General features: G+C 41.1%; 1 protein-coding gene across 3 annotated transcripts in view; it reads left to right on the top strand.

Annotated features, from left to right (window-relative positions):
• The window catches only part of LOC139690276 (nucleolar protein dao-5-like), a 147,519-nt gene that overhangs the window by 112,832 nt on the left and 8,794 nt on the right, over window positions 1-25,893 (top strand). Inside the window, exon 1 of one of the 3 annotated variants that reach the window (XM_071587625.1) lies at window positions 22,427-23,080. The exons of the other annotated variants lie outside the window; for them this stretch is intronic. The gene's annotated coding sequence lies outside the window, so the exon portion shown is untranslated. Of the gene's footprint in view, window positions 1-22,426; window positions 23,081-25,893 lie in introns of those variants that run through there. 3 annotated transcript variants of the gene reach the window in all.

The following is a 25,893-nucleotide window of genomic DNA, read 5'->3' as shown; positions in this document are numbered from 1 at the left end:
TAATTGGTTAGTCTTCTCTGGTCCGTTATGTGGATTTGTTAAAAAATAGTTCGAATTTCCCTCCCCTTCTACCTGAGCCATCTTCTAATTTTCGAGGTCTTGGTATCATTCTCAGAATTTTTCTCTCGACTAATTCCAACCGCTTAACCATTCCTGTCTTTATTCAGGTCATACATTCGGTCGCACGCAGATATTCAGGGCGTATGGTTCGTTAATTAACCTATTAACTTTTTACTGCATGTAATATTAATATGTACCGAATGTGAACAACTAGGTAACTCAATTATGTGATCTGTGAATGTTGCTGTCATATATTAAAAAATAATTAATAATATCATCAAATCAAATTATAATATGCATAGTCAATATATCAATCAACCAAAACAGTCGTATGAATATGAAGTCAGAATATTTGAATATTGAGAGCTGTTCAAACTATGCACGGATCCTAAACTTCCATGCACGATGCCTTGCTTCTCTAAGAACTGAAGAGCTCCTTCTACTGTAATTAAATTTAGCCTCTATTCTATTAAATCTATTAGAAGAAAAATTTCACAGGTATATTAACGCAAAATAGTCGCAATATTCTTCGATCAGCCTTCAGTTTTAGCGTATGATTTCATCCCCAAGGTGTGGCACGATGAATAGGTTCTCGGATAATGCCGTGACGATGGGGCGTGAATTCAATAACAACAATTTACATGTGTGAGAGGCGTAAGGTGTAATTTACTGAAGTCATATGGGCGTAGAATATTCACAGCAGACTCTCCCCTATCCGGCCTTCGCTGACCAAATAAAGGACATTCATTTAATACTGGGCGATTAATTCAAGCATGCATTCCAGATATGATTTCAGGGCCATCAATGGAACACAAGATATCTATCGCCTTTCTTAATCTTTTATATTACAATTTAATGGAGCGCGAGTAAAGTATATCAATTATTTAATACAAAATATTATAACAAACTCCGCTAGCATGAAATACTCCAATTTAGTATAAATGGCAGTTTATGGAAGTGTTCTCATCCCGACATTGTTGCATGGAAGTAATTTTTGGGTACGCCAGGATAAGAATACATTTCAAATAAATACGGTGGGCTTGGGTCGTTACAGGAGTTTATAAAAGTAGGAGAGAGTGCGAGGAATGAGTGAGTCATTGTAGAATGTGGTTTGGATGAACCGGTAATAGGCAAGTTTTGAAGTGGGCTTCATTGGTTTGGTCATGTTGAGAGAATGAATGTGAGTCGAATCATCTAATAGATGCACGAGAGAAAAGTATACGGTTTGACAAAGGAAGGTATGGAGAGAGAAATACTTGAATAATATGCTCGGAGAGAGCCTCAATTGACAGAGGTACGTCGGTGGCAAGACGGGGTGGAGAAGGAATAAATACATAAGTGCATGCATAGATACAAAGAATGACAGGGGAGAAATGTATGGGATAAATAAAAAATATGAAATAAATATGGAATGGAGGAAAATATGGAATAATGTGGAATCAGTGAAAGGGGCTAATTTTCCTTGAATAACTTGAAATAAGGCCTTTTTTTAGTTTGTTTACCCCGAACAGGGAACAGCATGAAGGGTGGGTATTAACATGCACATATATGTACACATTTGGCCCAAACGATTTTTGCATTTATTCGGAAGCGGAAGTCCCTATACCCATCATAACAACACTTAATTTGAAGGGCTCGAGGTCCCAGCAAGACATGCGACTTCCTTTTATGAAGGTCTACCTTCTAAGTTGATACAAGGCAGAAAGGATGCCTTCTTTTCCGTCTATGTTTATCCAAGAGTCTCGTTTTCTTGGAGAGCCTTTGACTCAGGAAGCAGGTAAGGCGTACGAATTAGAAGCATTATTTATTTTTCTATTCAGCCTCTTGAGAAACCAAGAGCGAATATTAAGCATCGGAAGGATAAATTTTTAAAGGCTAAAGCAGACGAGGATGAGTCTACTGTGATTTCTTTCTTTTGCCCCAAAAGGAGAGCGAGGGACGAACGGGAGAAAAGAAAAATTTCACCATTACGACGACAGCAAACATGACTTCAACTGGTTGAAAGGCAAAGGAAGTACTGTCAGATGCGCCTAAAAAGAGAGAGAACAAATCTCCAGATCTTATCTCGCTCTCGTTTTTCGAGCACAATTTTTCCGTAATGCAAGTGGAGGAACTCGGTATCGCACAAAAACTTTTCTCGCGATGTAACACATGAATAGATAACGTAGCTTTATTCGGATATGCTACGAGGGTCATCCGGAAAGTAGTACCCGTTCGTGAAATAAAGACACAAAAGTAAATATTAACAAACATAAAAAATTTTATTTGAAAGAGGATACTTTAAACTACTTCTCAACATAATCTCCAAGCAAATTAAGGCATTTGTCATAACGTGTGACAAGTTTCTGTATTCCTGCTGCATAGTCCTTCGCCGCCAGCTCATTGAGATACGCGAGGGACCCATCTTGCACAAATTTTTGCATAATGCAGATGGTGTTTAACAATTTCATGAACAATTGTTCGAGAAACATTGGGAAAATGCTCACAGATGTCATCAATTGTGACGCGCCGATCGTTCCTCACGAATTCGTCAACTGAGCTCACCAGTTGGTCTGTAATGACAGACGGTCTCTCCGAACGCTCATCGTCGTGTGTGTTCCCCCTCCCCATGTTGAAGTTGCGACACCACCGCCGAACAGACGACTCGTCCATTACATTGTCTCCATACACCTCCTTTAATTGGCGATGAATATCACATGGGCGAACGTTTCTTGCATTGAGGAATTTAATCACTGCCCTCACTTCACAACTGGCGGCGTTCTCAATTTTTTTAAACATTGTAAACAATCACAGAAACAACACAGGCAATGCTAGCGTCACGCAACTTGGCTCAGAGAAGGCAGACAAGCCACTGAAGCTATCTGACCTCGTCCAGCGGCTACTCGCGTCGTCAGCACTTCATGCGGCACGAACGGGTACTACTTTCCGGATGACCCTCGTATATTACAACACCCCCTCCGTCCCTTAACATGTACTGCACAATTATTTTTTAATGATACGAGTAAAATTTAATGATTAAATATACCTAAATGGAAGAGGTATAGCACTGCAATACCCTTATAATGTTTATCGGAGGGCAAACAGATGATATTTCCCTATTATTACTTATAATAATGTCGGGAATTAGTTATTCACAGCACTGATTTCAAACCTTGAGTGACGATTCCAAGCGTTATAATGAGGGATTCTTAACATATCTTATTCAGGAAAGCAACCCTTCTAAAAATCTGCTGTAAATAAGGTTAATTTCTCAAAATAGCATTCATATTTTATCTTTGTTACCGATAGAGTCAGACTGTTAATGGCAAAGCTATAATTTTAATATATAACTTTTTGCATACAGTAAATGTTGCTCAACGTTTCCAATTTATTCTTGTCCATGCGATAAAAAATAAGCATTCAATAATAATAAGCATAAAGTAAGCATTTATATAGATTAATGAGTTTTTGGCAGTGATAAAGTTTGGCAGTCGATTCGTACTCTCACCGAAGAATCCAATACTTGAGTATTTCACCCATCTGTGAATCCGGGCAACACCTGAGTATTCCCGTAGAAGTACACATGGATTTGAACAGGTGCTGTAGCGTAATGGGACGGATATCTTCCACCGCAGAAGTGGCGAGCACACCCAGTTTTATTTTACGTTATCAGTCATGGTGTAAAAATTGATTTTCTTGAGAATGTATTTCATGAAATTATGTCAGGTCTAAATAAATAAAGTTATTATTTACTTTCTATGTTTCATCGAATGAGTATAAAGAGGTCAGCCATTGAAGAATGATCTGGTACTTTCCCGGCGAATAATGTTTTCCAAGATTATTCGGGTCTCCCACCGGGTCCACGTTCGTAGGTTTGCCGACGTTTCGATGGCCGAGTCGTCCATCGTCTTCAGGGCATGTCGGTACTCAGGTATTTGGCCGCCTTATATAGTTTGGTCGGGAGGACCGTCAAGCCTCGGGCCTCCACACCGAAGGAAGCCGAACCAAAACCACTGGCAAGGGCGGGTCTACCCTTTGTCTCCACGGTCTCGGGCAAGGTCACGAGAATACTGAAGAGGTACAACATCGACACCTACTTCCGTCCCTGTAACAAACTCAGGGACGAATTAGTAAGGGCAAAGGACCCCTGTGGCCTCGTGACCCCTGGAGTATACCGAATACCCTGCGAGTGCGGCCAAGTCTACGTGGGAGAGACCGGAAGGACCATTGCTACAAGATTAAAAGAACACCGGAGACATCTCAGACTGTGCCAACCTGAGAAGTCGGCCATTGCAGAGCACAGCATCATCTCCGACCATAGCATTCGGTGGGAGGAGACAAGGGTCCTTTGCCGAGAAGAGAAATTTTGGGAAAGATTGACTAAGGAAGCAATAGCGATCCGGCTCGAAAACAAATCCATTAACCGAGACAGCGGATACTCCCTCAGTAACGCGTGGAAACCCATTTTGAGGAACATCAAGGAAAACAAGAGGCGGAAAGCGTCCGACCAATCAGACGTGACCTGAACTCCCGACCAAACTATATAAGGCGGCCAAATACCTGAGTACCGACATGCCCTGAAGACGATGGACGACTCGGCCATCGAAACGTCGGCAAACCTACGAACGTGGACCCGGTGGGAGACCCGAATAATCTTGGAAAAAGGTCAGCCATTATAGGCGGAGTGTTACCGCAGTCCTTAGATATTACGTACATGTACATAAATAGGGTTTTCCTGGGTACCAGAACTTGTGGGGAACCGCAGGCAGAAGGCAAAAAGAAAGGAGCTGGTCTCCTAAACCCAAATGTTTGATATGCACGCGCCATGGTGCTCAAAGGCGAGGTGAATACTATCCACACCCTTCATAACCAACCTCCGGACTGATTACCATGCTTGCGGTGGCGATAATGTTTCCAGAGTATTTGTTTGTTCTCCTCACAATTCATAAGTCTTAGGGCTTTGGTTAATATTACAATTCATGGATTTAATTTGCGGAAGTAAAAGAATTCCACTTCCCCATAGAGTTCATTTAGTAGTGAGATCTTAACGTGTCAACGTCATTCTCGAGGTACGTGTATTCTGTGCAGAAAAGATGTCCAGAGAATAGCTTTCAGGTGCTGAAACCACTGTCGGTGCTTGAGAAAACCTGAGTAAAGTTCAATGGTTTGATCCTCCTAAGTACATCGGAGAGAGTGGATGGAAATGCCAGTTGGCGAGCAAGGTAGTTTCGAAGTCGTTGGTTTATACAGGTTATATGTGATGCCAGAGTAGAGATTCAAAAACATAAATAAACATCGCAATTGCGGAAGCTCATAATGTACATGCTAACCGGTTAATTTCGTAAAAATTATCTATAGCTTCCTTCCCCGTCGGCAAAAGAGAACGTTACGTCAACTCACGTAATGCGATCTCGCGAAAATTTCCGTCGATGACTCCATGCTTCCCCCTCCCTTTCCTCCGTCGCCTTTCGGGATTTAACATTCCCGTACTCTCCTCCCCTCGGTGGTGTTTCCAGGCTCGTCCCCACTCGCGCCGTGACCGGAGAGACCGTCACCGCAGCGCGACTGAAAGTGACTCGGCCGCGTTGAGATCGGAGGGGGAGAAAACCGGCGGCCTACCGAGAAGTCAAGTCGAAGACGAAGGGGTGTGAGAAGCCAATGGGATCCGACCAAAAGCTCTTTCTTCCCGCCGAACCTTTTCGGCGAAGTCGGAGGGAACCGTCGAGGGTCGGATGAATGCATATTGCATTAACCCTTTGCGGGGCGGTTGGATCTTGTGCGGTCTCGATCATCCCACTTTGGGAGGAAAAAGAGAGGGTTTTCCTCTCTGAACTTGGCCAATCCCTTTGGTGATGGCGTGCGTTTTCCTCTCCCCCGCGTTCTTCCGTCGCGCGCAAAGGGAACCAGCATACGTAAAGTGGTGCCCAACTGCGCCACAGCAATATCCTCCTAACGATTTGAGCGGGTCTCATGAGCCACAAGAGGGCATTGCAAGACGGCATTATCGCGTAAAATATTTAAGAGCCACGAATAGAACGGTATTCAATATTTACGCAAAGGCAAAGTTTGCGAATATACATGTACTGAGCACTTATTACAGATCATAACACTATGTAACTCCGGAAAATGTTGTTAGTATTTTAGCTATATTACAGATGTATTATTTACTATTATTTATTTAGCAGTAGGCAGGAAACAGCACATTTTGGCCTTTACATGGGACAATTAACAATGGACACAATTACAAACACCCAAGCCCAAGGTGGATGGAAAACCGACCCAGGCGGGAATAGAAACCGTAATCTTTGGGCTGACATATGAGGGCGTCACTCCGCCGCCACCAGGGCCGGCTAATTATTATTACGTGTACACTATGATTCAATAATAAATCTGTAATAGTGGCAAAATACTAGCAAATTTTTCCGCAGTTACATAGTATTATGATATTCAAGAAGTGTTGTATATACACACATACACATATATACACACACAATATATAAAAATATATATAATATATATACTATATATATATATAATATAATATAATATAAAAATATAATATATATATATAATATATATATATACAATATATGTATAACATAAATAAAAATTTTCTATATAAAATACTTTTCACGGGTAATAACACTATGTTACTCCGGAAAAAAATGCCAGTATTTTCTCTCTATTACAGGTTTATTATTGACCTAGTTAATATCAGAATATATATAAATAACAACATATAAGTATAAACATATATATATATATATATATATATATATATATATATATATATATACATTAATATGGGTCGCGGTAGTCCAGTGGGTAGAGCGTTGGACTGCTGACCGGAGGGTCCCGGGTTCGATTCCCGGGCAAGGTACTCTGGGCACCTGCAGCTCCACCCAAGCTGAAGTGATTTTTCGGGTACCAGGTCTTCCTGGGAAACCTTAACCGGTACAGGGAAAGGAACTGGCCCCCCTACCCTGATGTGTGAATTTTCACACGCCGTGTAGGGCTAAGTACTGGGTGATCTCTACCATCACCTACTAAACCGACCTTCGGGTTGATTACTGTGTTTATGTTTTATATATGTTAATAACGTTATAGACTATATCTACTATATAGACTATATATATATAGTTAGAGGGGGTGGACAAATATCACGTGCTAATGTTAGAGATCGTATGTATATGATCGGCGAGGAGTGGTCGGCAATTTTTCAGGTCGGAAAATCATTACAACCGTAAAATTTAGCTTAATATTATGATTCATTTACGTACTTATTTAAATACATAATGACGCCAACTCTTTTCTGAATAAAGTGCACATCAGAACCTCAAAATTGCGGTCAAAATCTCCAAATCCAAACTTTCAACGAAGTCTGTCATAGTAGTTCAGTAATTTGGAACCCCAGAACGTCTAATTTTTACATTTAATGATTGAACACTTGGAGCCTCGCATTCCCGATGGTAACTGAGAGTTGGAATTTTATTTAGGTAGGTTAATGGATATTGCTTGGGAACCTTTCTCACATTAGTGTACTTCCTTCTTACTGGCTAAAACGTAATCTTAATGCTTTCAATATCACAACAGCATTATTTTTCATTTATTAAACAATCCCCATAAAATAATTACAATTCATAGATTAGGTCAAAGGAGATTGATTCCCATCCGTGCTTTCGTCGTTTCGGACGCCGGTGTTTTAGAGGTGTTGCTTCATATCTTTCTAGGTAATACCAGAGTATATCGCCAACATTTTAGGTTGAAATGGAATTTAAAAAAAATAATAAATATGCATGAACCACTGATTCGATTGACCAAGTCTTCGTTTCCAATGATAAACTAGGTGAATTGACGGCGTTGGTTTCCCAATATATTTCCAATAATTATAATTGCAAATAATTTCTGCAATAAATACGGCACCTTATGTTTCTTTAGCTGCATGTAAACGAATTACAGTTACTTCATTCATTTAAATTATGTACCAAATCAATTTAAACACTGATGAAGGTCAAATCAGAATCAAGCCTGTTCTATTAATCAACTTTAGGGGAAGAGATTTATGTATGCGTAATTGATTTGCGACCGTCGAAGTTTTATCTTGTTTTTCTCGTCAGGGAAGAACTGTTCAAGTAAGCTGATATTCCTAACAAGAACGTATGCTCAATCAATAAAATACAACCTGGCCAATAGGTGAAAGCCCATAATCAAGATTATCGCTATTTGACTTGCATGCTTTGCCTACCCAATAAGTTCATCAGGGTAAATAAATCGATGACCCATCGCAGGCAAACCAAGTGTTAGCAAGCTCCCCGACATTCGCCTGCCTCGCAAGTAAAATTGTCCACGCGGTGGCCTCACATCCGACTGATTGGCTCAGGAAAAGACAAACACGAATTACGGAAGCAATATTCAGATGAAAAACTGTAACAACATTTATTTTGGTGCGCTCGAAGAAAGCAAAACAAAGGCCTTGTTTTCCCCGCACGCCTGCAATACCGTACGTGAATTTTTTTTCCAAACGTTTCATACATACTCGCTGAAATTACTTACGATATCTGGCAGGGGATATACAGTGGAAAATTGATAATTTGCAAAGAAAATGTACTTCAAATTGACAGATGTATTCGAGTGGATTTATATGCAGATACTGATTTTAGGTGAACGCTTCGGATTGAACCAATGATTCTCTCTGTGGGGGGTTCTTTGAATCAAATGTTACTAGAAAAATTTGACTACCGTAGTAACTTTTAACATGCTAGACTGAAGCACATTACAAGCATATTTTCGAATTAATTTTCACACCCCTCCACTCTCAATGTGAGAAATAACGAAAATTGTAAGAAATTCATGGGTTCATTTCTAAGGAAGTAGGTGTAATATTAGCCCAAAATTGCTTGGGTGGTTAGTACGCATAAGGAAACAAGAGTTCGAAGAATAATTAATTTTGCGAATACAAAACTTTATTCTATCCCAAATTTAGCATATGACGTTTCCTCGAAAAACATTTATGACTAAGTTGTAACGTGTGACGCATTACCTCTATTTTTTTAATAGCAAGATGGATGGAGCAAACTACCCGATATCGTCCTTACGGAGTGGGGAGAGTGTGTGGATGTGGCTTGACACATTGCGAAATTATATCAGAGACAGTAAATGTTTAAACCATGTCTTGCAAGAATGAGGTGATTCGATTAAAATGTTTTTTTTAATGATTCGAATGCGATGCTATCCGTGAACATCACAATGTGTATATGCGGCATCTTTACTGATGGCCAATGAAGTACATAGCAACGGACGGTGATATTGGCATTCCGGATTCGCACAGCACTGCGACTCGGCACGGCCAACGGTGATTAACTCCCTATTCACCGTGGACAATCCCGACGCTCGAACACACGAAGGCGAATGCGGGTGCGTGCCTCGAGTCCCCCCCCCCCCCCAGGTTTCTTCGATAAGTTCGCATGTGCCTTAAAAAGCCGGCCACGGGAGGTGGATAATGGGGCCCTTCTGTCTTTCGAATGCCGTGAGGAAGTTTCCTCGCGGTTCGGCCGCAGCAGGAGGGGGGAGGGGTTCGGTCAAAGGTCGCAATTTCCACTGACCCCGTTCGCCTTCCCTTTCGCTCATTCTCCCACTCCGGGACTAGGCCGTCGAAGTGGGGCGCGAATGGGACCCTCGAATCATGAATGGCCAGCTCACAAAAAAAAGAACAAAATAACGAAAAGAATACAAGATGATTATCTGTACGTGGCCTCAAACGCAGGGAATGATGACTCCCTTTTCCCGTGCGTGCGTAGCGGGAAGGGGAGCGAGGACGTAGGGCGTTGGTGGGGGAAAACATACTGCAAGACGATAAAATAGACTATCGGGAATCCGGAAATTATGATGATATTCGATCTCGGTGAGGAAGAGTGGGGAGAAGAGACTTGATACCCTCTCAGCGGCCCATCTCTTTACTGACGGAATCTGATTGAAATAACGAAAAAATGTTCGCCTTTAGAGAAGAGATGGGTCTGGCGTGATCCATCGTTAAATCCACCAATGGAAATTGTTTGAGTAATGTATTTTTTTGTTCCGCATGGTGTGGAAATATGATGGATCGACAAATGCTCACCAACGCAGAGAGAAAAATCTAAAGCATCGACCCCGTGGAACTTGGAGAAATACATACAAATGCTTCGCACAATCTCGAACGATAATGTAACAAATGTATTAAAAAGAGAGCAAATAAGATGAAGAGGAAAATACACATGTTTATTCTTTTGAGACTTCGGAAAAATAATGGGTCGTGCAGAGGAAAGCCAATTTCCGATTTTTTTTGTCTTTTTCGTGGACGGAAAAAGGGGTGGGGGCCCAGGGAGAAGTAACGTGAACATAACGGCGGACAAACGGGAAGAATTGTTCGAACAGTTCCAAGTTGAAAAAACTATGGCCACTGAAGTTTATATACGATACGGAAATAGGTTTTCCTTTTTTTGTCCTTCACGTATTTCGAAGTTCTTCTCTTCACAATATTCGAGTGTAGGACGATTCATCAAAATTTGAAATCCGCCGGCTCTCTTTCTCTCTTTCTCTTCGGGATGGATGAACTCGCCCCGGGTACTTTGCGAGGCGTCGGTGGCGGTCGTCGGAAAGGCGCGCGCCCTCGTGACAGACAGACACCGCGGCGGGGTCGAAACGCACAAAACAGCGGTGGGGAGGTGAAGGGATATGTCGCCATTGAAGCGAGAGAGGCGGAAGGGGGGGGGGCGATGTTGGGGGTCGGAAGGTGGGGAGAATTATAGCCGAGGGGAGGGGGCCGCTTTATGTACGGAGGACACACTTCTCACACCGTCTCCACCACAACACCCATCCCCTCCGTCTCTCTCTCCATCCTCCATTATAAAGGGACGCCGAAGTTTGACAAGAATGCATACATAAGGGGGCGGGAGAAGGGGGGGGGGTGGTGGTGGGTTGTTATGCCCCCTCACCTGGGGCGGCAGAATTCTCTGAAGCGGCCTCGGTCGGCGTGAATATGCATTAGGGGGTGAGAGGGAGGAGGGAAAGGGTTCCGGAACCATCTCGTCAAATTAGCTCCCCCCGCCGAGGTGGGGGTTCTTTATTCATAATGCTTGTTTTATTCCGGGGCAAATTTTGAATAACGCATCCGGACAACGGCTGCCGCCCCAGGATTTTCCATGGCTCTGGATTGAACCCATAAATCATGACCGGCGGGAGGATAACAAGTGTCACGAATCCCTTCTCCAGCCCAATCAAATATATGTGCCAATGTGCGTCCCAAGGTCTCAAACTGAGTTTTGATTCAACACGCCAAAACGCTCGCTCCAACCAAACTGTTTTCTTTCGTGTTAATGATTTTTCCTTTCTTCGAGCCTTTCCATCTTACCCTTTCGTGAATAATCCAGGATCATACGCGTCACTGTGGACGATGCTCGAATGTAAACTCCCGCTTATTGCCGAATAGGGAACGAAGCAGGAGGACAAGCAAATATTTCGAAATGGCCAATGGGTACCCAAGAAATAAATGGAAAATGGCTAACGGCAAAGTAGGTCACGGTGATTCCAACAGCACAAAGGGTCCAATTTGGATAATAATGTTACAAGAAGGAATTCTGGATTACCCTGCGGATCGAATAAAATAAGGCTTGTTGAGCTAATGTACTAGTGGCTGAATATTTCCAAAATTACGGAATTCAATGCACTACGTTTGACGAGATGGTAAATCCCGGGGCAACAGAGAATTTCTTACGTTTTATACTCTCCAAGGAAAATTCAATGCTATTGTTCTGTTGTAATACTTTCCTTTCAAGCCTTCGTACAAACGTAACAGTTGGGTCTTATTTTATGTGCGTGTGCTATTGGTAATAAAATTTTATCTTTAATGGAAATAAGAATGGCTAATGGATAATTGTATGATAATTTAATGCTAAAAAAAAATGTACTCCTCTCTCATAAGATCTAACTGGACGTTTGAACATAACTCAGTTCTAGCACTCTTCTTGTACTTACTTTCTGTTAATCATTTGTATTCAGGGTTAAAAACATGAGGGAGCATTCAGTCCTTCCTGCTCCATAGATAGAGAACAAACCCACGATGCTCAGGCCAAGGCCACTGTTTAAGCAAGAAGGTGACCTTGCCAACGATACCGAGCGCACGAGCTTCGGATTCTCACCATTCTCTCCTTACCGACACTCACGAATTCACACGAACTGATAAAATGCGTTACCCCGATTTTTATTCCTGTTTGCCCAGTACCTCTTGCGCTTGAGATTCAATTAAAACACATTTTAAACGACAGCAAATAATATTCAGCTAATGTTCTTTAGTTGAACTGTCGCTTTCATTGATTTTATAGCGCATTCATCAAAGTTACTTTTTCTTGAAAGAATTTCTTGATATATAGTTTAGAATAAGGTTTATCTTTGGCATGTTAATGTGAAAAATACATGTAATCAAGAGATGTGAATAGATCTTGGATCTCTTGTTCGTTGCACAAAACGAGGAAACCTTAAGGAGAACATGAACCTAACAGTAGGTACATAGGTGCTTTGGTTTAGGAAAGATCCCCATCGAAAGAATGAAAATTTGTTCCTGTACTGAGAAAGATTATCAAGGAGGGCTAGGAAAAAATGTCACATGATTAATTATTTTTAGAGACTTCCTCTATAAATATATTTTGAAAATGAATTTAAAGTTTTTTCAAACTCTCTCAGAAAAGCGCAATGTGCTACAGCTGCTCTTTTCGAAATTTTCTAGATTTGACATTCCTCTGAAATTTAATATCAGCAACAGTTCATAAAATATGTATTACCTCCGACTCCCTTTAAAGAATTATTCATCCAATCATTCCGGTTCATTTTGAAGTAGATATTTTTCACAAAAAATGTAAGCTAGTTTGAACTACTTATACACTAAATAGCAGTCATTCAGCGTTGTTACATTCCTTATCGGAAGCTTAATTGACTATTGGAGAACACCCGATTTTAATTTAGTACTCCTACATATTTCTTTCAAATTGATGTCCATGTCATCCAAATAAATCCAATTTTAATATTTCATTCAGCCAATATTAAATTAATGTGTTTTTTGCAATTGGATTATCATTTCATGTATTGGATGATCATTTTATATACTGTTGCTTCGAACTTTCACAGCTGTTTTAACTCATGATACTTCTAAATGACTGCATCTCCCCGATTGAATGGCTGGCTATGTTTTCAACGCGTATTCCATTCATAATGACATTAAAGTGACAATTTGCGATGCCTATTAGTTGGCTTAATTAAAAACCCCTCTTTATTCTGTGTTCATCCCAGGATCCATTTAAGGGAAGTCTCTAAAAAAATATTTCCGTGAGCCCATTGTGCTCCCTTTCTATTTTGGAAATGTTATAGAAAAAAAATATATACATACACACACATAGAAATGTATACAAACATGTATGTATATGTATACACACACACACATATATATATAAATATATATATATATATATTTATATATATATATATATATGTACGAAATACTCATTCAAATGGAAATAGATATAAGGAAAAGGGATTGGAACACACACAAAAGACGGGCACAAGAGAGGTAGGGACGGGTCTTGAACCACAAATCTTTCAACTTGCCGACGCTCCAACCACTTGAGCTATCGAGGAAACGTAATTCACACTGAGATCTGCGGGGGATTTATGCAACCAAGTGCCCCGATTCTAAGGCAAGGAGATGGCGTTAGGGAGCCGTCTCATCCACCAAAGGAGAAATGAACGACACAAGAGGAAAGGACAGTAGGCAAAGCAATCATGCAACGTCATAAAGGATAGGAACAGTGCCTTTCGGGGCATGCATAGCCAGAAGAAGGAGACGAGCCACATTGGCCAATTACACATTCAAACACGAAAACTCGCCATATGGCGAACGTATACTCATTCACATGGAAATAGACTGAATAACTGAATAGACTACGGAAGCAAGACAGAAGACACTAATGAGAGGAGTATCGGTGATAAGAAGTCGAACAAAATTGCAGCATGAAAAGATGAACCTACGAAAATTCGTCAATATCGGCCATTATTCTAAGCAGTCGTTATTCCAGAACAACAAAGAGGCGACCGTCGTCACGCACTGAGTTGCGCCTTGAAACTCTGGCAGTGATGAATCATTTTCACCAATCGAGGAAATTTACTCGGAAGATTGCGAACCCATTGCCACGGCGACTTGAAAATTGTTTTCGCGGGATCTTCCCGAGTATTTCGTCACGAACCTCGAAAAGCAACGATATCCCCAATGATTCATTCACCTCGCCGAGCAGGGAATTGACCTTTGGGCCTCAACCCGGCCTCGAGTTGTTGCGTTACTTAATGAGTCCCCGGAATCGTGAATGGGACGTGGTCAAGTCGATTCGACCCAAGCGGGTTTATTTCTACACTTCATTGAACGCCTCCTTTTGGGGTCGGGCCTGAGAGCTACGGCCAACGTCGAGCATTGGCCATGTCGTGTTTGATATAGGATTTGGCTCAACAGAAGTGAATCGATAATGATCTATGGATGAAATGTTATAAATGGCGGATTCTCTTTTTTTCTCTTTGCGGAAAAGAGATTCTCTCTGGAGTATACTTTTCACTTAGTGCATCACATTGAGTGAGACACCCGAGCATGCCATTAGTTCATGCAAATAAAAATCGCTTCACTAGATATTCTTAATCGGTGTAAAAATAAAATAATTTTCGCATTTTTCATTCTGTTTGCTATCTGGAGTTGTCCGCTCATTCTCGTGAAAAAGTTGATTTATCGAATGCACAACAGAAGGTATCAATCTATTAGAAGCATATTCTAATGAATTCAAATTTATCCAACTGCGAGTGAGACTGCTTCGATAATTGATCCACTTGAGGGTACTATTGTTTTGGCATTAATCTTTACGCGCAAATTCAGTGAATTGAATTATTTTGACATATTGATTTTTTTCTCTCAAATCTTTGATTCTTTGGGTGACTTTCGTGTTACTACACGTTACTCACAAGCAAGCAACACTTTATGAAATTCAATTAGACTAATTTAACGAGCAAAGGTGCTTTAAATTAAATGTTCGTTAAAATGATTTCAACGTCCACGCAATGTTTTTTATGAGACATTTCTCATTCCCATTCTCTTAATGCACATATTTATTCCTGCGTAGCCCAACCGGTAAAAAGACTTTCACTCAACGATGAGAAGAGGGACAAACAGACAAGGGATTCGCTTTTAATGTACAAGAAAAGTGATTCTATCAACATGAACCATTGGAAAAATACGTTTAATAAACGAACATAGTCTGATTTTAGAGAACATATCTGCATCAGTCATGTAAAAAAACCTTGGCTATTGAAGCCGAAAAAAAAAAGAATTTTGAATGAAGATCAATGTGGACAAGACAATAATTATGAGATTTGCCAAGATACAAGGCATTGATAAATTTTTGTTTGGAAGGGTAGCGGGTACAACAGGTGAACTGTTAAATATTTGGGTAGTTTAATAAACAAGGATTGGGAACTTTACAGAAGAAATAAGAAGCAGAATAGCAATAAAAAAGAGGGCATTTGAGAGAATTTTCGATTGCTAAAAGGATTCCTATTGAATTGAGGAAGAGGTTTGCTGAGTGTTTCGTGTGGGGTTTGGTTTTCTATGAACGTGAAAAACATATGGCGGAGAAAGAGATGGAATAGAAATATTTGGTTAGCTCTAAAATGTCAAACGGAGAAAGTGAATTGGATTGACAAGTTGTGGATGTGCTGAGTAGGATATGAAAGCAGAGCTAGCTGCAGAAGATGATAAAGAAGAGAGAGAACTAACGAAGATGACACAAAATATCTTAAGACCCCATAATACATATAAATTAACTCCTTATTTAGTTCTACGTACTTTTTACTTCCCTTAATTTCATCAACAGTGCCTAAATACCAATTTTTTTCCACCCTGTGCCTCGCTTTCCTAATAGTCTACTTTCTTCAGCATCCCATTGCTTATCTTCAGGAATCTACTTGTCCTTCGACCTCTCCCAATAACCTTCTCTCTTCCCTACCATATTTATAACTTCATAATATGTTTACCTTTCTGTCTATTTTATTTTTTCATTTTTTCTCCGCAGCCACATCTCAAAGAATATCAATCTAAACTTATCCTCCCGCCTCAACAATCAAGTTTCTGACCCATAAAAAAACTACATTAAAACCCCCTATTAAAGTTTCTACTAGTATTTTATTTACATCTTTATTTAGGTTCCTGTCATCAACTCCAGCCTCTTGTAAACTTAAAAAAATACTCCTTTAATGTCCCCAACTCGCTGCCCACTCTCGTCCAAAACACAAGTCTAAAAATTCTGCCCAGCTAGGGATGATTGAAGGAAAATCTAACGAAACGAGATGAAGGGGGATTGGAATGCTAATAGGTATAAGGGAACGGATAAGTTATGTTAAAATTAAGATAGAGACTTAGAAGGAGTGGAGAGAATCTTGATGAAACCTGTAGAAAGATAGCCACCAAACAGACAGATACCAAAGATCAAGTCACACTTAATTTTATAGCGATGAAGGAAGCGCTGTTTGCATCTTTCATAAGTGGTCTCTTTGACATTCAAACGAAGGACTGGCACTCAGGCATAGGAGGTTGGGCCGACCTTCTCTGTTACTAGTAGTGTTCCATTCTGTTTCATACGGGCGTAAGATAATACCCATTTCCAGTACGCGGTACCTCATTTCAGGTCCATATGTGTAACACGAAGCGCCTGAAAAGCAGACACGTAACGAAGGGCAAGAGCATAGAAGACATCTACCGGACATCAGAAGATCCCTAGGGGATAAAGGGGCTCGAGCTATTTCAGAATAATCGACGCCCCTCTCTAGGGTTGTTGGATAAGGAAAGATAAAATTAGCAACTAAAGGGAACAATGTTTCCTTCATTCTTTTCATAATTATAAACTGTGAAATTAACATCATCCAACGATGAGTACCATTTTGTAGTAACATCTATGAAACTGCAGAAGATATATGCATACATAATTCATAAAATCGGTTAGGTTTTTTGATGATCAAATTTTAGTTAGTTATTCAGCCAAGGGGTTGCAAGCATTACTGAGCGCATTGAAAATTCAGCGCAATATATATGGGATGAGGATAAATATGAATTAATCAAAGTTTAAGCGGTTTTCCCGAAAGAGAAAGGCTAAGACAGTGTCACAATAGGAGAGCAAAAACAAGTGCAGGTAGAACAGTTTACGTATCTAGGAAGTGTTCTGGACCAAAATGGTCAAAGAATTCGGAGCATAAATGTAAGGAGTATTGTGTTGGGCAAAAAAGCCTTCACAAAAATGAGGGAACTGATGACAAGGAAATTGCGTAAGGATGTTAAGAAAAGGCTCGTTAAAAATTTTATCTGGAGTGTAGTTATTTACGGCGTGGAAACACGGTTATTGTAACAGGATGATATGCGTAGATTAGAGACTTTTGAAATGTGAGTGTGGCGAAAGATGGAGAGGGGGAAGTGGACTGAAAGAAAATAAATGGTACTAGACATGGTGGGGTGGATAAGGAATTGTTGAGAGAAATCCGAAGGAGGCAGGAAAGATGGATGCATACCATTTACATTGTAAATAGGATGTTGAAGAATGTGAGTCAAACAAGGAAGGGGCAGGAATGCGATAGGGCTGTTGGACAGAATGAGGGGAGGAAGGAAGTGGGCAGAATTGAAGAGGGGCTTTGTTGTAGAGTTGGATGTTCAGTTGTGCTTTGCTTGGGGAGAAGAGTGATTAGTTTGGCAGCATGTGTCCATCCAGAACCAAGAGAAAGACCTTCCTTCTCTTCCTTCAGACAGGTGGCTTGACCACCGAAAACGTGTGAGTTTCTTTTCTTTTTTGTGTGTTTCCTTGTTTTTGTTCGCTAGTGCTCACGAGAACAACAACATTTGGACAGCACAATAAAACACAAAAATAAAATAGATATCACGTAAAAGGACACATTTCTGAAAGTTTTAGCTTTCGGCCTTCTCTGAGGTCTTCTTCAGATCAGATCTGAAGAAGCTTAAACTTTCTGAAATGTTTCTTTTTGAGTGTTTTCTATTTTATTTTTGTGTTCTGTTCTATTGTGCCATCCAAATGGTTTACATATGTGTGTGTGTATGTATATATATATATATATATATATATATATATATATATATATATATAACACTTTTTGAAAGTCTCACGGACGTGAATAATAATGTATAACACTTAGCACTAGTGGACACAGACAAAAACACAGAAACACACAAAAAAGAGACTCACTATTTTTCGAATTTTCGGTGGTCGTTGCCACCTTTATCAAGGAAGAGAGGGACAGAACTCAGAGTTCTGTCCCTCTCTTCCTTGATAAAGGTGGCAACGATCACCGAAAATTCGAAAAATAGTGAGTCTCTTTTTTGTGTGTTTCTGTGTTTTTGTCTGTGTCCACTAGTGCTAATTGTTATACATTATATATATATATATATATATATATATATATATATATATATATATATATACATACATACATAAATGCACATGAGATAATAAAACCCAAGATAATAGTAATTTTGAAAGATAAAGTCACTGAGATAGATTGGTAAATGAAATAGTCTCCGTACTGAGAAATTCCATCGCATTGGACCAGAGAAAAGAACGGAAATATTTCTTCAGCTTGTTTTAATTTCATGGCAATCGATATCATAAACGTTTCACTCTTAGCAAATGCCATTTAATTGATGAAATTAAAAAATTACAAAACCAGTTTCGACGCTCACAATTATGTACCGATGTAAGGTAGTTTCTTTCGGACGCAGTATATATGTACATTATCAATCGAAACTTCTCAATTACGAAACTATGCACACGCCAGTATTTACAAAACGCATTCCTATACCTCGAGCAAAATTATTCCTTGACAATAATGAGCGCGGAAACTATTTGAGTATTTTTCACTGAAACCTAATAGAAAGGGGTTTTGTCAGAATCCGTTTCAATTGCTTTTAGAGCTCAACTGTTGAAATGGGATCGTCGCTTCCTTAGAGGTAGGCATTTAGAGAAATGTCATTGACTCGGTCATAGTTTTCGTCTCTCTTTTTGGGGCACGGAGTAACAATCTCTCGAGCTGTAAATGCCATCTCCTCCTCGTCATTCATGAATTTAAAGAGTGAGCAATAATGTAGATTTCCTATCTCTGCGATCAAACATTTGTCCTGTGACGAATGAGATTCGGAATGAGTAATTCATCACTCCCGGAAAGAGATAAGATCTTGATAAATACTACTCCCAAATAAAGTCTACGCGTTCTCGCCGTAAACTCTCCTCACTTCATTGCCCCACTTCGTCTCCCCGGTTAGTCTTGCCCTGAAGAACATGTGAATAGCCTCAAACTTTCAAAACAAATGGGAAATGATTTTGAAAATCAAAAATCATGTAAAAAATGAACATTTTGAAATAATGAAAAAAATACAACCAATTCGCTTACTAGTCGAATCAATAAGAGACGACCCGTAGGGGCACAGCCATATTTTGCACCTTATTCATTTCCCGCCTTTCAACTCTGTCGTTGAGTTTCTTCTTTTGATAACAGTACACGAGGAATTTTATGCTGATCTTTTTACCAATTTAGAATAATTTACCATCGCAGCATTTTTTCGTCTTGACTGCGGATTGGATACACTTATGCCCTGATAAACAACTTAACCCGAAGCTTTGGTTTGGGAGAAAATAGCACACTTGCCGATGGATCTATCTAAGTATTAAATAGCAAGCAGTTGTGAAGGAAAATATACTATCAATATGACACTTTCTGAAATACGAGCAACCATTTTTACTAAAAATATAGGGTGGTGAAATCGGAAAATAAAACTGCGCAAGTTCCGCACACAACTTGGTCTCCACTATACGTTAGTGATTCTCACTTCCCCGCCGCAATTGAAACCATATCGATCCAACATCAGTTAAATAAAAGAACAAACCGGTGGGTTTCCAGGGTAAGCAGTGGAAACTATTCCAGATATCCCTTCTTTCTTGGCGAGGAAAAATTGGAACGGTGAATCACAAGGGGGTCGCCGGGGCGGGAGGGCGCACGTGCACCGACTACCTGCAAGCATAGAGTCCCTCGCCCCATGAATATCACTCAAATCGGCAGGTGGCCAAAAATGGTTCATTCACATGCCGAGTGCACTATGTTAACTCTCGCGGGTTGCATAACACGGAGAAAGGGAATAATTACTTCCAAGGACAAACCGATTTCCTCCATTTTCTGCTAGTCTTTCGGAAATGCGGGTGGTAATTTCTCACGTGCTATAAAAGGAGTTGGAGAGAAATAGAATGAGCGACAAAGAAAGTCGATCTTCGTTAATCGAAAGCAATATGACATCCGCGATATTGAGGCCATTTCCTTGCAGAGTGACAAAATCATGAAACGGCCAGCATGAAATGGTAGACGAAAACCGTATCATGTTGACAATATCATGGCTTGAGTGACATTTTTGATTTTCCTCGTTCAATTACGAGTTCTAACCTCTCAATAACGAAGGTATCCAGTGGCGACGGACTCTGATTACCAATGTCAATACGCGTCAGTACGACGTCTTGCCAGTACGCGAGCTTTTCGGCGTAGAAACCGTATTCTGTGCATCAAATTGATCGATAGGCGTGAAGATCAACAGAGATGAAAATCTTTAGACTTGAGAATCCTTGTTTTTCCTTTACTTAGCTTAGCTACGGGCGTCAGAGATAAGGTACTGCTCATAACAACGGCGACTGAAAAAATTGGCAGTGAAATTTGTACTGAATAGTCATCGTCAACCCTCCTCTAAATTCGGTAAATGCATGGTTGTTAAAATTAGCCTATGGCTTCTCTTTTTATATCAAAGAACGTGTCTAAATCTTTTAGGGTGGTTGTGTTCAGAAGGGATTGGGGTGACTCGTTGGCAAGACCCCTCGGAGCAAAATAAGTTTTAATTAAAAATCTACTCTTTCCCTCCTCCCTATCGCTACAATACAAGAGTACAAGCTTGTAATGAACTGGATAATGACTACGGCACCCCTGGACCAAAATCGTGGCTACACGACTGATTTGATCTCAAAGCTTCCGAGCACGAAGATTGCTGTGTAAGCCGGAGAAAATTCTGTTTGCCGTTCCTCGATAATGAAGGTTACTCATGCTCTCGCCGGAACATACCTGTATATTAGGAAGGGACGCGCAGCGAAGGCCTTATAGTCCGCTACGATATATTGAATGCTCACCCTTAATTCCAATGCTTCAAACGACCCTGGATATTTTTTTTTCGCGTGTACCTACCTACGTTATTGATTTTATATTTTGAAATGATTTCTTCCGCGTCACCCTCCGGACGTGACTCTGGAACACTCTCCAAGTGCCCAGTAATTTTCCATTCAAAACAACATAATGAAAGACCATGAATTCATTTTAAATTTCTGTCAGCGATTGCAGTGACGAATATATAATCTCCGAAAACAAAGGACCCTACTGGTTAAGAGAGTGGGCGTTCAGGTTTACACACAAAGAAAAACAAAATCCGATTAAGTCAGAAAGGGAACTAGAACTTAATTTTGTTCGACTTCCTGAATGCCCTCGCTTAACCGTAAAGAATGAGACGTAAAATTGGATTAAAACAAAGCACTCGACGCAGTCCTTTAATTCCTACGGAACATCCATCCCAAACCGCCTGCCATAAAAAAAAGCCCGATGGACGATCAAAATTTACGCCGCTATAAAATTTTTCATCGCAGGGGCTTCCACATTGAAACCACGCGTTAATAAAAAGGGGCCCGATTCTTATCAACCCTGAAAAAGGGAGAGAGTGCCGAGGTCGATAATCCTGTCAGCTCCATCCAAGGTGACTCCTTCCTACGCCGCTGCCGGAGTCAAATCCTTAAGGGACTCCGATGGAACGGTAATTACATGCACGGGCACACACACGCACGCGAACGACGCATAAGTCTCCCCCGAAGTCCTTCTTCCGGTGACCTAGTGAGCCCAGCGGACTCTCCCCTCCCCCCTACAAGGATCGCGCGCGCACGGATAGGAACGACAATAGCCGTCTCTCAGTCCCGCAGCCGACCAACTTGCAATGCACGCGGGACGGTGAGGAGAAGACGATATGGAGGTCGGGCGAAAAGTCCGGGAGGGAAGAGGAGGGGGTGAACAGAGTAGGCGAGCGGGGGGAAGAGATAGAGCGTGCGGGGGGAAGAGATCGAGCGTGCGGGGAGTGCGGTAGGAAGAGAGAGGAATGAAAACATTCTAAAGACTCCGCAGGGCGAAACACGCACAAACTCAAACAGAAACAACACGGGCCGCGATTCAGTAGAGCAAGCGGCTGCGGTGGGGTGGTCAGTGACGGGCATTCATGGAATCCGCGCGGAGGACGAGAAGAGAGGACCCAGAGGGGGGAGGGGAAGGGTTTATTTCCTTTGCGGCCAATCGGATCGAGGGTGAGGGGAAGGAGAACGAGTGAAAACGGGGAGGAGATGAGGCGGTAGATAAACCAGGATATGATGCACGGAAAAGAGTTAAATGAAACCTCGTGCGACTTATGTGTTTTTGCGGAGACCTCTCCTCAAATCCTCCCCGACCCCGCGCCTCCACATGCCTCCCACCCCCTCCCCCTTGGTCACCCCTCCCCCACCTCCCCCTCAACCTTTCCTCGTCCGCATGGCAGTGGTATGGCGTAGTTCGTGCGGCGAGGACGGAATGTGTTGGAAGACCCCCAAGTCCCTCGAGGTTCTCTCCTCCTGTGCTCACCGGTCAGAAGGATTTCGGATAGTGACCCCTTCCACCACCCCCGGCAACTACCCGACGTGGGATATTGAAGGAAGGTGCGGCGGAAGAAAAGAGCGAGATGGATCCGTCTCACTCCCGCCGAATCCCCTCCCGACAGTGAGAAATCGAGGAGCCCCCAATGAGGAAGGATTCTTCTGCCCGGCTGATCTCGGAGATCGCAACGTCGCTCTCGGGGTGTTAGGCTATTTGCTCCACGCCGATCAATGCTAAGGTAACGGGAAATGATGGCTGGAGGGAAAGGGGCGAGGTTTTTTGGGGTCGGGTGAATCGGGGAAGGCCAGGGGAGGTTGAAGGAAAAGACTGGAGATAAGGCGGTACGTTTTCTTTCACTCTCACTCTTCCTTCGTCTTCCTTCGTCTTCCTCCTCCCCCCGCCAACCCCCCCTGGACGTGCGTCACCATGGGTTACGTTTTCAACCGCTCTCACCTTCTCAACTCCTCCCATGAGCGCTGAGAAAGGGTTTTTGATTGATGCTCCCGTCACTGCTCGGCTATTATATTGGCTCCACCGCGGAATATGAGTTTAGTTGGCCATTGGTATTAATGTCTCGTCCGCTCTGTTGTGAGAAAGTTCCTCGGGAGTGAAGCGTTCTCGTGAGCATTCCGCTTCGACGTTGGACGTGATCGATCGGGATGGCTAGAGCATTCTCTCGATGGCCATGATCAGTGAAACCTCCGCAATATTTTCCGGTGATGGCGTCAAAGCCGTTCCAACGCTCGAGTGGATTCGATCAAATCTACCGGAATATTGGAGAGTGATTATGTTCGGTAAATGAAATTTCAGGAATAGGTGCGCTACTATTTTTCATTGATCCCTACGAGAAGAAAGAAACTGATGTTTTTTAACTTGTTGCAAGGGGTGAAAATAATATGGTCAACCTGAAGGCTATCACGAAGACGACCCGACGAGACCGCTGTTATTTTTTTGAGCGTCGGTAACTTTGATATTCTTGATTTCGCAGTATAGAAAATTGCTTCACTTAGCCGGGTATTATGAGTCTGTAAAAATCACTTCTATCTACTGGTGACTCTTGAAAGATCTCCTCGGGAGGTGGGGGGTGATTCAACAGAGAAGCAGTAGTATATCCATGAGGGGTTTCTATTTCCTTTCCCGTGCCCTTTCTTCCAAGTGAGAGGATACAATTGCCATCCATTTTAACGCTGCATTTGATTTTAAACATTGCAAAAAGTTCCTATTGTGTTCATCAAGTATCATAAAACGGCCTGAATGAAGTTTTTTTCTTAAAGACGACAGATTTTATTAAGTCTATTCATAGCAATTGGATAAAAACGTGTTAGGCTGTAATTCTTACATCTGAGTGCTCAATAGCAAGGCATATTTCAAAATGCCTCGCTTCCCAAGCTCAAATTAAATAGATATGTAGACCTACCTGCTGTGATATTGTCTTCAGCTTTGATTTCAATACAAACGGGTATGATGAATTCAAAGAAATTTTATGTTGTATGTTTTTTGGGGTACCTTCTTTATATACTTGGACTCACTGTTGTTGGACCATGCTACTGTATGGAATTTGAGTTCCATTGAATCTCCTAAGCGAAGGAAACATTGGCCCCCCTCAAGAATCAACTACATATCATCAATCCTTACAACTTTCATTGGCACCCTTATCCCTTTAGCAAGCAAACTCACTGGGGCACGTAATGTTCATTTTCTCAAGTGCTCACATGAGCACTTAATGTTTTTGGAGATGATTATCCTGGTATATCACCACGTCAATTACATGAGGGACCTTGGATTGATAGTCTTTGGTTCCACTCAATTTATCTTAGTTAGGCAACATCTACCTAAATTTTCCTCAACTTTTGCAGTCATGTGCTGTAGACCTCTAAAACTCCATTTTTATGAGCCCTTGAGTTATGCCTGTTTAATACTGCACTGTAACTTTTGTCGTAACTGTCGTAACTTTTGACTTGTTTTTCTCAATTCTAGTTTTCATAATAGGAGCATATCCGAGTTTTGATTTTGGTAGGTCTAATGTCAGAGGCAGAGGGAAATAAGCAAACTCCATGGGAGATGAATTGGGAATAATGAGCAAAAGTAAAATTTACAAAATGATTTAACAAGGATGTGTCGAAATCATGAATATTACCCTGGGTCCAGGGCCATGTATCAGTAGCTCAGGGTGTAGAGGTTTTAGCCATAAATGCTGCCCAATAGCTTACATGAGCAGCATGTAGATTCTTAGTGTTATATGTGAATAAACAAACATTTTTTTCAAATCTTAAAGGATAGTTGCTAAAACATTCTTTGAGTCTACACTTGTACCACTGTCTCACAGTTGAAACAAAGCTAAACTGAATTTTGTCAAATCATAACTCATCTAAGTCAAGGTTTAAGGGTTCAAGGTTTTCACCCCTCACAAGCTTGATACAGCTCTAGGAACTCTCAAATAGTATTTAAATTCTTAGACCCAGTTAAATAAGGTCTCATTGAATCTAATTGTTAGTTAAGGTGAATGTTGACAAAACATAGTGATTACTGACATCTGGTTTAATAAACAAATGATTGCTCATTAGTGAATGTAAACATTGTAACCCTAATAACATCATCTGTTGGCTATTGAGATGTTTTAAACTTAGGTAGCAGCCATAAAGCTGAGTTTTGTCCTTAAGAGAGGTTAAATTTAATCTTCAGTGTAATGAGACACTATGAAACCTGGCCTTGGTAAACTGATTATGTGAAGGCAGATCACCTCCGATGGCAAGCAAGGCTATCTCAAGGCTAAGAAGTCCATAGAACTCTAAAGCACTTTTGAAAAATATGAATACATGACCCAGAGGTTTTACATACTGCAGTTTTTCACTTCAATATATAGCAGGCCTTTGGAATGTATTGATATTTAGGTTTGGCCTCACATTAGCATAAAAATTGTGTTACCACTACTATTACAGGGTTATTGTAGCTACTAATAATGCTGTTATAATTTACCTCATCCATGCATTACTGCAGGAATTAACGCTCACTTTGAACTCAGAATGCATTGAGTGAATATTTCACTTACAA

Source organism: Hetaerina americana, unplaced genomic scaffold (genome assembly GCF_022747635.1).
Source record: "Hetaerina americana unplaced genomic scaffold, ioHetAmer1.1.p SCAF_3, whole genome shotgun sequence".
NCBI classification, from domain to species: Eukaryota; Metazoa; Arthropoda; class Insecta; order Odonata; family Calopterygidae; genus Hetaerina; species Hetaerina americana.
This window is presented reverse-complemented; position numbering and strand designations above follow the sequence as displayed.